General features: G+C 43.1%; 1 long non-coding RNA gene across 3 annotated transcripts in view; it reads right to left on the bottom strand.

Annotated features, from left to right (window-relative positions):
* Window positions 1–15,432, bottom strand: part of LOC126512471 (uncharacterized) — a 296,711-nt gene that overhangs the window by 201,249 nt on the left and 80,030 nt on the right. For all 3 annotated transcript variants that reach the window (XR_007595051.1, XR_007595052.1, XR_007595050.1), the window contains one exon: window positions 12,860–12,935. This is a non-coding gene — a long non-coding RNA (uncharacterized lncRNA). The remainder of the gene's footprint in view (window positions 1–12,859; window positions 12,936–15,432) is intronic.

Here is a 15,432-nt window from a genome sequence, read left to right as displayed (position 1 = left end):
ATGCTTTAGTTATATCTAATTTATTTGCTGAACTCAATTTTTGGGGGGCAGGGGCGAGCAAGTGGGTTAACAACTTTTAGAAATGCTTCCCTCCGTCTTGGTTTCTAGCTACACACACCCTTCACCCTGCAGAAGTAATCACCACTTTCAAATGTGAATAGGAAAGCTGGCTAAATTTGAGCCTGGACAAACAGAAGGCCATTTAAACCAGTTTAATATCTTTGATATTTAAAAAAACAATCCAGCTGGGTGGTGGTGGTGGTGCACGCCTTTAATCCCAGCACTCGGGAGGCAGAGGAAGGCGGATCTCTGTGAGTTCGAGGACAGCCTGGTCTACAAGAACTAGCTCCAGGACAGGCACCAAAAGCTACAGAGAAACCCTGTCTCGAAAATAAAAAAATTAAAATTAATAAATAAATAAATGATCTAGTAGACAATAACAAAATTGGAATTTTTAATTTTTTAAATTATTTTTTGAAATGAAAACATAATTATATAATTTCTCCCCCTACTCCTTCCAACCTTTCCCATCTACTGCCCCCCCAACTCTCAAATTCATGTCCTCTGGACTCTTTAATAATCATATTCATATATATATATGTGTGTGTATACATATACATATATAAAATTAGGAATATATATGTAACATTAGGAATACACATGTACCTAATGGTGCAAATACATGTTTCTAATTATGTAAATACAATCTGTTCCTTCCATATAATGTTAGTTCTATATAAATTATTTCATGACTGACTACTTGAAAGTAGATAACCAATTGAATATCCCCTGGGGAAGACTATTTTTCCTGCTCTCTGTATTCCTTAGTTGTCCAGGGTTGAGTCCCAGTCAGACGTCAGTTGGTGTCCCTCCTGTTCAGCTCTTGTTTCGGGAGCCATGTTGTTAAGACTTCTTGGATGCAGCTTCCCTGCCATTTCTAGGAGGGGACACAGTCTCATAGCAGACATCCTGTTTCTCTGGCTTTTACAATCCCTCTTGACCCACCATCTACAACGTTCCCTGCGCCTTAGTGGATCAGTGGATCAGCACCACATGGCCATTTGGTCTCAGCATTTTGACCAGTTACTTTCTGTAAGAATTTTCATCTGTTGCAAAGAGAAGTTTCTTTAATAAGGGGTGAGAGCAACTGGGTGTAAAGGCATCTCTGGGTATAAGGAGAAATACTTTAATACAGTTAGTAATATTGCTGGCTTAGTAAAATATAGGTTCTCTTCCAAGATCCACAGCCTCACTAGGCTCAAGTAGTTAGCAAGACTTTCAGGACCAGCCCTCTTGTTCACCAGGCCTTAAGTCCAATTAGAGAGCTGTGGGTCAGCACCAAGATCTGAGTGCCAACATTGTGCCTTCCAGTTGTCATGCCACGCATGATGCTATGTAAGCACTGTAGCTTGTGGGAGCCCACGGATGGAAATTTGTTCCACCTTGACCAAAGGTCAGAGAGTTCAGGCCTATTCTTGCTCCTTCAAGGCTATATGACAGATGGCTTGACCCAAGGTGTGGTTACAGGATATTTGGACCTATGGTGTGGTTACTTGATGCTTTGGGTATTGAAAAGGTGGTTGCTTTGTTTTTTCCTTGAACCGTGGTAAGGAAGTCTTTTGTCGGCCCCCCTCTTCTTTGGATTGGTATACATAAAGCCTATGGGAAGTAAACATGGGCAGACTTAGTATTCACTGGGTTGCCCTCCCAACACTATCCTGTGTCTCTGTCTTTTCTTTTGTAGCTTTAATTTTTCTGCCTGCCACTTCTTAATCCTCAAGATTCCCAATCTCTGTGAGTGACAGACAGACACCTACTCCCATGGGATCCAATTTTTCCCCAGGGGGTTACATCAGCACCATGTCCTTTTAGATCTGTATTTAACCTTGGAGGAGACCATACAGTTTACACCAAGAAAAAGCAAGCTCAGTTTGAAAGCAATCAAGTGTGGGTTTTCTTTTCCCTTTCCTGGAAATGTAGCTCTATTGTAATAGAGTTGAGGTTAGGCACCAAACCCATAAGTGGATCATATATAAAGAGGAATTTCCATACTTCATTTTTATATGAATACTTGTGCTTTAGAGTCACATACGATCTGCCTCAGGACAAGTTCAAAGTCTGGTGGGGGCAAAAAAAAAGTCTTTATTAATGTGTTCCCTATCACAGTCAGAAGACAGAAATAATTTTTCTTTCACTATAAAAGGGGCCAGAGAGACTCTGGCTGATGTAGAAGCACACAGAGACAAAGGAAGCCACGAGCATGGCTTCATTTAGTGATTTCCTTATCAGTTCATTTATGTGATGGTTCCTTATAGTGGGGCTGTGGGACAGTTTTCCATGTGTAGATGCAGTCACTGTTTTGATTTGTAAATGTACTAATGCTCCAAACTTGTGAAATAGTGTGTAGGACTTCTCAGATAAGAATTTGAATGTCCAGATTTAAAGAGACCTTATCAATCATAACAGTTTGATTATGTGTTTAATACCAGGGAAAATAAGACACAGAACAAATAGAGGGGGTATCTAGCTCACAGGCGGCAGAGAAATCTAGTCACCTGAAACTAAGTGACCTTTCCAATTGAATTGCTTTGGCACAGGGACTCCCGATATTCTCTGTCAGTAGTGAACATCAATATTCCATCTTACGGTTGTCCCCGGGAATATAAACCTATTTTGCCCCCATAAGACTACAATGCATAATGTGATTGGGAAGCTATTGCTTAATGATGGGCACCTAGTGTGCATCAAGCAGGGTATAGGCAGCGTTTGGCAGTAACATCACAAAGGCCCTATGAGGTTGACACTGTTACCAATGTGAAAACTGAAGCTAAGAGAGACTATGTATCTTGGTCAAAGCCACACAGCCCATGGGCAGCTGAATGAAGATTTGACTGTAGGTCTTAAAAAGAAACGTGTCCATCCATATACGCATATATTTCACTCAGTTTTCTGTGCTGTTTCAATGCAGTGCTGATATTATCTTCACTCTGCTTTTCAGTTATCCTGATTCTGGAGAGGTGTGTTTCTTTTTCCTCTCTGAATTCAACAGTAAGAGCGGATGTTCCAAGCTCGCTGCCTTTGAAACCCAAAGCAGGCCTCTATCTTTGCCATCTCACCTCTGTTGTAACTTGTTGCAGGTCAGCGGAGATCTTTTCCTGAAAGCCATATTTGGCAAGTTATAGACTGCCTTTTGTTCGTGCTTTCTTGAGGCTATGCTTACTACATGCCGTGTTTTATGCATTTCCAGCCCCCACCCCACCAGCTGCCTCACACAACTTCCTGACCATCCTTGTCCTGGGACAAAAACCAACACATTCAGCCCTGCTGGTCCTGGCATGGTCCACAGAACTAGGGCCAGGCCACAGTCAAACCCTCTAGCATTTTCCTGCCGTTTGCCGGCAGGAGGAATCCCACAGGTTTATGGCAGCTTTTGGTTATGCACAAATGTTACCCATAGACCAAGAGACCTGGCATATATTCTAGGGCCTCTATCTTGCTCAATCAAAAGTGGAAAACTAAAATCTAAAAATCCAGGGGTGGTTTCTTAGCCATAACTTTGTTAGTGGCTCACCTAAGTCTGGAGCACGAAGATCAAAGAAGATCACAAGAGTGGCCCTTTTGAAACATGCAAAGAATCCATGAAGTAGACCATTCCTCAACCAGTATGGCCAGCCTTGGACAGCCCAGCTTTGCTGCCAGATTAGAAACTTGGAATTACAACCAATGCCTTCAGTATTAGCATGTGGCCCTCATGGGTCACGGGTCACCAGCCCTTCTGTAAGCTTTTATGTAAAGTCAAGGAATATCGGTGGTACCAAATGATCATCTCAAAAGAGCAAAATTCTTTTTGCTTCCAATTAAAGAAGTCAAAACCAACTATCATTGATGTTTGTGTACTGGGAGCTAAGAATCCAACCTCTGTTGTGGAAGCAATACCCTCCTTCTGTTTTTGAACTGTCTAACTTCTGCTAATCACATGTTCCCGTCCCCTTAGGAAGATGAGCAGATCACAGCCCCTGGGGATGTTGGCTATGATTGCTTGCTCTGCTAGCATAAAACCTAAGTTGCTAAAAAGAGTCTTTCCTATCTGCAGACACAGGCATCACCAGTAAACAGTTTATTCTTACCTCCTTAATACTAAGAGATACTTAACATAAACTCCGAATTATTTAAACTCTGTGCAGTGCTTGGAAACACAGCTGCACCTTCTGGTGTCTTGTTGAAATCTCTCTGTTTGGTCTCCATCAGAATCATATAGCAGTCATATGCTGGGAAGCAGAGATAAATAGTTCTTGGTTTCCTCATCTCCGTACATCTGTGTTTGTAAGCACTGGGCTGGTTGGAGGTATAGGCAAATGTCATCTGAGGTTCTTTGGTTGAGTTGCGCTGAAGAAGTGCTGTGTCCACACAGACTACAAGTGAAATCTAACCAGCATACACATCCAAACTAAACAAGGAAAACAGTTTATAGCGCATGCAGACAATACAGTGATTCTTAGGAAAGAGAGATTCAGGGGGTTAGAGAAATGGATGATTCAGTGGGTAAACTGCTGGCTGTTCAAATGTGAAGACTTGGGTTCCATCACCCAGAACCCTCTTAAAACTGTTGCATCTGTAATTCTAGCACAATGACATGGGAGGCAGCTGCTCTTCCTAAGAACAGCTTGCTTGCTAGCTTGAGAAATCCAGCAGCAAACAAACGGACACTATCTCAAACCAGGAGGAAGGCAAGGACCGACACCCAATGATGTCCTCTGCTGACCTCAAACACACACAGTGGCAGGATCAGGCATGCCTCCTCTCTCTCTCTCTCTCTCTCTCTCTCTCTCTCTCTCTCTCTCTCTCTCTCACACACACACACACACAAAGAGAGAGAGAGAGATTTTAAAAAGAGAATGTGAACTCATCTTATAAGGGGGTAGTACTGGGCATGCGCACTGAGTAGCATTCCACTAGACATGAATGAGCTAGATGACACACACACCTACAACATGATTTTGAAAGCAAAAGCTTGAATGCCAATTTGCATGTCATTTACATGCCTACTCTTATGCCTGCCACATCCTATCTTTATTCATTTTTCTTCTTCTTTAACATCCTTTCTGCCCTCTCCTCCTAGGAGCTCTGTTTGTGTGAGTATCAGTCACATGTGCATCCTCAATTATCCCTTACCCACTGTCATTATGCCTGTAGTACATGGTTTCCATTCAGCAAACATTTATTGAATTAAAATTCAATCCACAATCTACTTCTCTGTCACTTTTCCAATCTCATCCTATGAATTATTTGTTTTTGCCTCTGTCTGCTATGATGTGCCTCTTATTTGCCTCAATTGTAACATTAAGTTTACAGCTATGTGGGCAAGATAAAAAGGATTTATAGATTAAAATTCTAATACTGAGGTATGATGAGGCTGAGCCCATCCCAGGGGGTTATCTTACTGAATCATCTGAACAGCACCATGAAGCTAGAAACCACTGCTCTTGTGATGTTGCAGATGACAAAAGACAGAGAGGGAAATCACTGGTTCAAGGTTCACCCAGATCACAAGTGGGAGATATAGCTCAATTAATGTAAGATTCCCCTCTGATGCTATGAATATGTTTTATTACCATTGGTTAATAAAGAATCCGCTTTGGCCTATGGCAGGACAGAATATAGCTAGACTGGAAAACTAAACTGAAGGGAAGGAGAGAGAAAGTGCAACCAGGCAGATGCCACATAGTTCCCGAAGGAGAAAGATGCCAGAAACTTACTGGTAAGCCACAGGCTCATGGCGATACATAGCTTAATAAAAATGGGTTAAGATAAGATGTAAGAGCTATCTAGGAATAAGCCTGAGCCATCAGCCAAAGAGTGTTGTAATTAATATAGTTTCTGTGTGATTATTCAGGTCGAAGCAGCCAGGAAACTAAAGTGCAGTCTCCATTTACACTCAATACTGCCCACTTCATCTCAGCTCTCAGATCTGGGGCCTGGTCAACAAGTAAACCATTATTTCAAGATTCCATACAACAAGATATGGCTAGGTCCCTCCTTCAAGACACCTGTGATCTCTATGAAGTGGAGAAAAAAACCAAAGAAGGAAGGCTGAATGAGTACAACAAAGATATCACAAACTGGGCAGTTCATAAATGCCAGAAAGCTGTTGTTGACAGCTATGGATAGTGGGAACTTGGGATCAAAGTGTCAGCAGGGCTGGTGTCTGAAGAGCACTAGTTCCTCACAGGAGGTACCTTCCATGTGTCCTTGCATGGCAGAAGTACCAAAGGGACTGCAGCATCCTAAGAGACTGGCTTCCTAGGAGACCCCAGGGGTTATACTGTCACCTCGGGGGTTAGGTTTCAAGAAGTGAATTGTGAAAGGATGTAGACAGCCTATAAGAAAACCAGAAGGCAGAGGAGGGAAGGGCAGAGTCTGTGGCTCAGTCCACCACCAAAGCCAGCTCACATATGCATGGTTTCTCGGGAGGGATTGTTCATCCTTGAGTTGTTTCTATACTTTCGTCTTCTGAATGAGTAGAACAGTACAGGAAGCACCAGTTTATCACACGAAGTCTACTCGGGAAGCCAAGAGTTGCTGGGAACGTGCCACAGTCATCTCCGCGGTGCTTTCCTCTGTGTAGCTGTTCTTTCCCTTGCTTGCCAATGTCAGGGAGAACATCACTGGGAAATGTGGAGGAATTCCTTACCTCTCCCCACTTCCAGGCTACCGATTCTCTCACCAGAGCTGTGAACACAGGTTTAATGTATATCAGTGTTTGACTCTGTCTACCAGTTTGTACCCATCTGAAAGATGTGACTGGGGGAAATATCTCTGTTCCCCTCATGCCTCTTTCTGCCCACTTCTTGGAATTAGGCTGTCTTCCATCTTTGGGACAGGGTTCAAATGCACACTGACCAATAGCTTAGTTATCATTGAACATTTTCCAGGGCTTATCACAACTACACAGGTAGAAGGGATGCCTACTAAAACAGGAAGGAAGGAATGGGAGGAAAAAAAGGTACCGCCTACCTATGTGCACCAAGTGGAGCTTTGCTGCAAAGACCTGCGTGGGCTCAGATGCTCCTGCTTGTAAGATTTCTATCTAGGAAAATGAGAAAATTGAAAGTCCTCAAGAAGTGATTTTTCATGAATTTTAAGTTTGGAAGAAGTTTTAGCAATTTTTCAGGTCAGTAATTTTATAAGTAAAGGGACCAAAATATTCCTGCTGCAAGACAATTTTGTTCCTTTCAGTATAGATCAGAAAACAAACCCCAAACACATTTAAGAATTTTCTATTTCTAACTTGAAAATGGGGGAGAGCTAGTACACATTTCATAAAAGTGTATTTCACCCTCAAATAAATACAAAGTACTTTCTTCTCTTGGCCTTCCTCTTCGCTGCCCTCCTCCCCAGGTCTGAGGTCTCGAGACTTTTCCGTGTGCTTTTCATAACATGATTATGAAAATTTCTTCTCACAACCTGGCCTTCTTGCCGGGCGAAATCAACCCTTTATTCTACTACATCCCCAGTGACTTTACTATATCAGAATGCTTACAAAGGAAAGTCACTTTGAGAAAAGGGCAATAAGATTTGCACTGGACTCAGTTCTTCTGTTACTAATAAATTAAACTGTTTATCCAATTACCGCCACTCAAATTTCTGTCTGGTAACTGAAGGGGCTGTAAGTGCCAAGTGGAAAGATCACCTCCTGAGCCTCCCCCTCCCCAGATCCCACACTGGGCTCTAGAAGCAGACATCCCTACCTCAGGAACCCAGACAGCTGTGCCACAAAATCATAGACCAATTGAGTGCAGGAGGTTACACGTACAGAAATGGAGGGGGGATCTGTCAATCATTCTATCAGTCTCCTATGAGTGGCTTCCTTCTCTCACTGCCTGGCCACTGCAGCACAGAGGAGCCATGAGGTCACATGGGTAACCCCAGGCCACCAGGGCTATGCTCCATCATTCTGGATGTTTATACTGGCCTGCTTCCAAGAGACTAAATACTTTCAGAAGAGGAGGAGGGGAGAATTAAAGGAAAAGAAAGTGCTTCTAGTTAGAGTTGTCTAGCACGTCTCTGCAGAGTGAACTTGAAAAGAAGCAAACTGGAACATCCTTGCCCATGCGGAATGTTGGGGGATCCTCCAGACTTGTGGGAGGATCCTGAGCTTTCCCTAGGAAGCCGAGTGACTCTTTCCTCATTACTAAGTGGCCCCGCATGGCCTGCAGTAGTACCAGCTCTTCACGTTCTCTTCGTTCCCTTCGTGGGCACAAGGAGGTCCCTGACTTGGCTTCCCTGACTCCTCAGCCTTACTTATCTAATGCCCATGGATCCCTGTGTCTCCGCCTTCATTTGCCTCCTTTTCGGATACATTCCCGTCTATCATCACCACCCACGTGTTCTGGAATATGTGCTGGGAAATCGGCAAGCTTTCCATGAAAGGTCCAGATAGCAATTATCTTTGCCTTAGGGAAGAAAAAAAAAAAGAGGCTTTGCCTTGCAACAACTCAGTGCTGCCATTGGAGGCATAGTGAACAGGAGCACATTTGTGGTCTGTGTTCACTGCTTCAGTGAAACTTTTTCGATGGATACAAATGATGAGTTGGATTTTGCCAACAATAACCTATGTTTTCCTAGTCTCTTTATCTTTAGTCTGTCAAGATGTAAATAAGAGACCATAAGCATAACAAGCAGATTGGGAGTGTAAGTCTCTAATATCTATTCTCTCAGACAGCTGACACAGTACATGATGTCCAAGGGGGGTTGTAAGTGAAGAAAGTGACGGTCTGGCAATCCATAAACCAATTAATGCATCCATCCAATTTCCTCTTCCATAAACTACTTTTTCTTCATAAAATATAGCACAAGCAGTTTCTTTTGTTGTTGACTGAGACAGGATGTATGTAGCCCAGGTTAATCCAGAACTTGCTACCATATAGCCTGAGATGATCTTGAATTCCTGATTCTCCCGCCTCCACCTTCTAATACTGGGGTTAACCAACCCTGGCTGTGGAATGTTTTGAAAAACACTACAACTGTGTTTGAGTCGGGATGGCAGATGGAGTTAGCAAGAAGTTTGCTGTGGTCAGTTCTCTGAGAGGGGACAAAAAGCACATAAAATGTCTTCTTTTTTTAAGACTGATTTTTAAAACCGTATATGCACGAATGCTCTGCCTACATGTGTGTACGTGGTCCGGGAAAGTGTCTAGAGTTTGTAGAGCTCAGAAGAGATACCAGATGCCCAGAAGTAGGGTTGAGCATGGTTGTCAACCGTGATGTGGGTGCTGTCAACAGAACTCAGGTCCTCTGCACGAACAGCACGTGTTCTTAACCACTGAGCCACCTCTTCAGCCCCAGAAAATTTCTGGCACAAGCAACAGTCTGCTCGCTGAGGGAGCTTACTGAGACACTTTCCTGAACTGCCCTCGGAGCAGCACCCAGCCAGCCTGGCTGCTTCTAGGCAAGCTTTTCTGGCTGTCTCCCCAAAGCTGTAATAATTAGCTATAATGCCTCGGCTAACCTGGGTAACCTTCTGTACCCTTCGTGGAGTAAGGAAATCCCCTTCTGTCCCATCAGTAGTTCAAAACCTCCCTTGCTTTCCCGTTCCTTCCTTTGTACTCCTGTAAGCATCCTCTTCTCTCTTCCTTTGGTCGCATGTTTTGTGTGAGCTAAGTCTAGGGGAAGTTGCATGCTCAGTCCTGCGCATCCCCCTTCCTGGCCTGAGAGACTTACTCAGACCATCCCAACCTTAACCTAACTATTCCTGAGACTTCCAGAAGAGATACTGGAGAAAATGTGCAAGTTCGAAGATAACATATATGTAAGAATTGACTGGCAGCTACTCGATCAGCAGATACCTGGTGAGCGACAGTCAAGATTAGGATTCTTGCCTCTTTTTGTTTTGTGCTTTCTGTTTGTTTTTGCATTTTTGAAACAAGAACCCACACAGCCCTGGCTGCCTTGAAGCTCAGGCTTGAATTCACTATATAGCCAAGGATGATCTTGAACTTCTGATCCTCCTCCAGGTCTAGGATTATAGGCAGGACTGAGGCAGAACCATGGTTCTAGTGGGACTGTTTAGGCCTCTGATCCAGCCTGACCTGACTCTTAGCATCCTCTCTGAAACTTCCTGGATTTGGGGTCAATACACTATGATTTTTACTTAAGTTTGAGTCTGGTTTTGGACACTGTGGCTCAAGGAATTCTGGATAATGCAAGGCATAAACAGTCCCATTAACTGCCGGAGAAAGCTGGGGAGCGTGGGATTCCCCATTCCGAGAAAGGAATTCTATCATTGGCTCTGCTCAGATTTCCTCTTGACACTTTCTCCTGTGGTAAATGCACATGAGGAAGTGACCCTTTTTTTTCTTTCTTGGATTTTTGAGGCAGGGTTTCTCTGTGAAACAATCCTGGCTGTCTTGGAACTCACTTTGTAGACCATGCTGGCCTCGAACTCACAGAGATTCACCTGCCTCTGCCTCCTGAGTGCTGGGATTCAAGGTGTGCGCCACCACCACCTGGCAGGACAAATTTGTTGACTTCACTGGGAAATCTAATGCACCAGGGATTGAACTCGGGGCCTTGTACATGCTGGTCAAGTACTCTAACACGGAGCCAGACCTCAACCCTCGGTGTTGTCTTCTAATCACACAATTGCAAGGCACATATGCACCTACACTTATACACATACACATGCACATACAGACACAGACACACATACACACACACAGTTAGAGGGGCAGAATGTATTCCCACTGTTTCACCTTGATTGACAGGAGGGGGCCCAGCACAGAGTGACTGGTATCATCCCTGTGAAGGTCCTGGCTAGAATAAGACAGCAAGCTGCAAGCCAGCAAGCTGAGAGCTAGTAAAGTGGACAGCCTCCTCCATGGTCCCTGCCTCTGCTGCTGCTTGAGGTCCTGCCCTGATTTCCCTCAGTGATGTGGATATGTGAGTTAAATAAATCCTTTTCTCTCCCAAGTAGCTTTTGGTCAGTGTTTTCTCACCGCGGCAGGGGACACACTAGGACACATGTGTACTAGGCTTCGCTGGCTAGTGAGCACCTAAGGATTCTCCTGTCTTTGCTTCTCCTCTCACTGTAGAAGCTCAGGGATTACAGATGTTTGCCACCATCTGTAGAGGACCTGGATTCTGGGGACCCGAACTCAGGTCCTCATGATTGTGCCGCAAGTGCTTTACCCACTGAGCCATCTCCTCAGCCCTGGTCTACTCTTTCTTCGCAAGGAATTTTACCATAAATCACTCTTAGTTTGTATTTCCGGGTTCTTGTGGTGAGAAAATAGTAGAATTAGGATGTATATATAGATTTGCCCTTTTAAAATGTTCATTTATTTCAGCACTATTTATAGCAGTTCAATGTCTGAAACATTCTAAACATCCACGCACTGGAAGTGGCAATTGTGTATGGAATTTCAGGAATGGCTCGGTTTGGGCTGAGTTGGCTAGAAGACCCATCGTTAGGAAGTTAGAAACCACTACTTAGTAAGGGTGAGTGCCGGCCAGCCTCTAACCACTGACGAGGATACAGCAAAACACGGACACTTGAGATAGGTGCCTTGTATTAGCTTATTTTAGTGAAGGTGGGTGGATTTAGTTTATTCTATGCATTTGTGGTTAATAAAATTTTTCCAAACACATTAGAATGATGAAAACTTGTTCATTTGTATGATATTTTTGTTTGAGGGTAAAAAAATCACGAAGTGGCTATACAGCATTATATCTTATATGACAATATACAAGTAAAAGAAAAATCTAGAAGAGTATTTAAATAATCTGAGCAGTAGGCCCAAAGGATGACTTTCATTTTATCTTCTGTTGCTGTCTATTTGTTTTCAGTGAGTGTTTTTCTTTATTTGTCTTTCTAGAACATCTCCCCACGTAGCCCTGGCAGTCCACAGCTCACTCTATATAGTAGGATCGCCTTAAACTTGTGCTGATTCTAAAGGGCTGACATTTTGTTTATTGTTCTTTAAAAGTAATTTTACTATACAAATTAAAATGTGCTCCCTGTTTGAAAAAGAAAATCACCGTGCAAACAGAATCCAAAATAAAAACAACTCTAGGACCTTCAAATAACTGCTTGTTCATGATTTCTTGGGTGCCCTTCCAAAGCACACACAAGCACACGTGAGGAGAGCTGAGATTTCCTTGGTGTAAAGTCTGCTGGATGCAGAAATAGAAGCAAGCCAGCGGCACTGCCTGGCGTTAGCTCTTCTTTGCAGTTTATCTTGTGCAGATTTTAGGACCAGTGCTTAGAAATAAACCCACGCTTTCTTAAAACCGCTGCAGATCGTTCCACTATCACGAAGCCAAACCAGTTGTAACTCATTTGCAAATCTCAAATCCTATTACGATTTTTCTTCAAGAGATTGGCAAATATTCAATGCATTAGGCAATTGAAGACGGAATTGGAAGGACCATGGATATCAGTGTGATTATCTTTGTTTCATACGCCTGTATTTAATATTCTCTAAGATTCCTTGGTGCAGGCTTTAAAATAAAAAAAATACACATAAGCTACTTTTAAGTGGCATTGGTGAAGCACAGTTCTTTCATAAGTCCTTGTTAAGTTCAACCGTTGTTCATTTGACCCATGTAGTAAGCTTATTGTGGTGCCATGCGCACAGGGCACATTCTCACTGAGATGATGGCTAGAGTCCAAAGTCACAGACTTAATATACGGTCCGTGTTATCATCCAAGAAAATCTCACGGCGATTTCCCAACACTGTAAACCTATTTAACTAAAGAACCAGCCAAGAAAGTGTTGGCTGGAGGAACTGGGGCTGTACTGCTGATGTCTTTCGCATCAAAATGCCATGGAGAGATGGCTCAGTAGTTAAATACACTTACTACTCTTCCAGAGGACACAGGTTCAGTTCGCAGCTCCTACTTCAGTTTCAGGGAATGTAATATCCTCTTCTGGCCCCTGTGGATAACAGGCATGCATGTGATGCACACACATACATGCAGGCAACAACCTCATGCATAGAAAATAAAAATAATCTTTTGATGCTACTGAGGGAGGTGACATAGTGAAAGCACAGTGGAACTTCCATAGTTTATTAAAAGTACCACGGCAGGGCGGGGAGATGGGACTGAAGTTCCATAGAACCATTGTTCAGACAAATCAGCTCTAAGTCATTCCAGAATATTATTGCCAAGCAATGTTAGTGAGCCAGGGTTGAGGCAACATACACATGACTAACAATAATTCTCCTTGCAGCTGAGATTATAGCAAAAATCCGTTAATTGTGTGTTCAGGGATAAGATCAGAAAGGGGCATTAAAGCAGCCATTTTTACAGGATGATATGGGAGTGTATTCGCTATGTTTCCTCAAAGGGGAGGAAGGTAAGTGTTCAGAACATTCCTCAAATGGAAGAAAATGTGTTTGCTTGGCTCACCCAGACACGGGATTAAAATAACACCATCCAACTAATTATCTCCCACTCCTTAAGCTTCCTATTCTGGTAACCTTACTCAGCTTGTTTTAAAATATATTGTTTACAGAAATGGAGAGATGGTTCAGTGCTTAAGACCACATACTGCTCTTGAAGAAGACCAGAATTTGGTTCCTAACACCCGTATTAGATGGATTACAACTGTCCAGCTCTGGGGGATCTGACACCTTCTTCTGCAGTTTGTAGGCTCTTACACTCATCTTTGCACAAACCACACATACATGCATAATCAAAAATAAAAATATAAACCTTTTATATACATATATGTTTTTTGTGGCTCAACGTTTATATATAAATAATATAATAATAAAATACATATAGTTTTGCTTTATGGTTCCATCTCTAAAAATTGTTTTTGGTTTGTACTTTCTTAATGCTGATGCTAGCAATAAATCAGAGAAAATTAACTTACAGCAGATATAATTCAGATATTAGATTAAATACATTTAGAAGCCAGAGAATAGAAGAAGTGAGAGGGATTAAAAGTAAACAACAAAATGAACAAGGCAGAGGCTGGAGGGGATGGTTCAGTCAGCAGAGTGCCGGCCATGCAAGCTTGAGGACCTAAATTCAGTCCTCAGAACCTGTTTTAAAAAAAGCCATGTAGGGCATTGCCTGTCTACAATCCTTGTACAGGGGTGGGAGGAGGGTATGCAGGGGAAAGGAGGTGGAAAGAAGGCAGCAACTTGGAGTCCTCTGATCAGCTAGATTAGCCAAACTGGTTAATTCCAGGTTCAGTGAGAGACCGTCTCAAAAAAACAAAACAAAATAACAAACCAAACCAAAAAAAGAAGGAGCGCGAATGATGAAGGCACTTGACATTGACCTCTGACCTACACACATGTATACACACCTGTGCAATCACATATGCACATATACAAAAAGAATGAACAATTTTGGTGTGTTTTCTGAGCTGTCTCCACCACACTACTCAGTCACATTCAATAGCTACACTTGGTCCATGGCTTCTGGATTGGCCAGTGTGGGTTTAAAACAAACTATCACAGGACATTCCAGTGGAACACACCCTGGGAATCCTTCTCAAAGTCTCTAATGTGGCCATCCTAATTCACACAAGTACCACTCAGGTTTCTGAATGTCACCGCTAGCCATCCCCATCTCACTTTTAGTCCTCTCTTTCATGCCATCAGGTAAAGGAACAGGAATAGCTACCGCTAGTCAGAAGTTCCCAAAGGACAGTATGATGTATCACGCCTACTTCAAGGTCTGGAATAGAACTGACTCTTACTACATGTTTATTGACTAACTGACGGATCTGTTGAAGAAGGAATGGAAGAATCCTCTGCCACAACCAACTAAACTGATCTTTCCAGACAACCCGTGGTCTTCTTAAAGGACAGCAAACAACAAACTAAAGTCTAAAAAGAGGCACTGGGCAGTAGAGACCATGCTGTTCTCAATCTGTAGCACAGACTTCGGTTAGACTTGCGGACGCCGTCGCATCTGTACGCTCCTCACGACTGTAATGCTTCCTGTAACAGACAATGCCGTGTGTGGTCTGCAGGCTTGCATGCCAAGAGAGCACACATGGCTGCGGGAAGAACACTGTCCATGCATCGGCTGAAATCTTGTCTCTTGCACAGCCATCTTTTCAAATCTCCCCCTCATCTGCACACAGAGGAGCTGCTCCAGTCAGCTGATCACCTAACCATTGTTTTTTCTTTAAGCTGAGGAGCAAGGTACAAGAAGCAAAGTTCTGTGACATAACTGAGCATGAGAACGGATCACGAGACACACAACGGAACCCATTTTAAGAGTTTACTGGGTGAGAGCTGGGCAGTGATGGTGCTTGCCTTTAATCCCAGCACTCAGGAGGTAGAGTCAGGCAGATCTATGTGAGTTTGAGGTCAGCCTGGTCTACAAGAGCTACACAGAGAAACCCTGTCTCAAAGAGAGAGAGAGAGAGAGAGAGAGAGAGAGAGAGAGAGAGAGAGAGAAGAAGA

Source organism: Alexandromys fortis, unplaced genomic scaffold (assembly GCF_014885135.2).
Source record: "Alexandromys fortis isolate MF-2015 unplaced genomic scaffold, M_Fortis_MF-2015_v1.1 scaffold_111, whole genome shotgun sequence".
Classification (NCBI taxonomy): Eukaryota; Metazoa; Chordata; class Mammalia; order Rodentia; family Cricetidae; genus Alexandromys; species Alexandromys fortis.
This window is presented reverse-complemented; position numbering and strand designations above follow the sequence as displayed.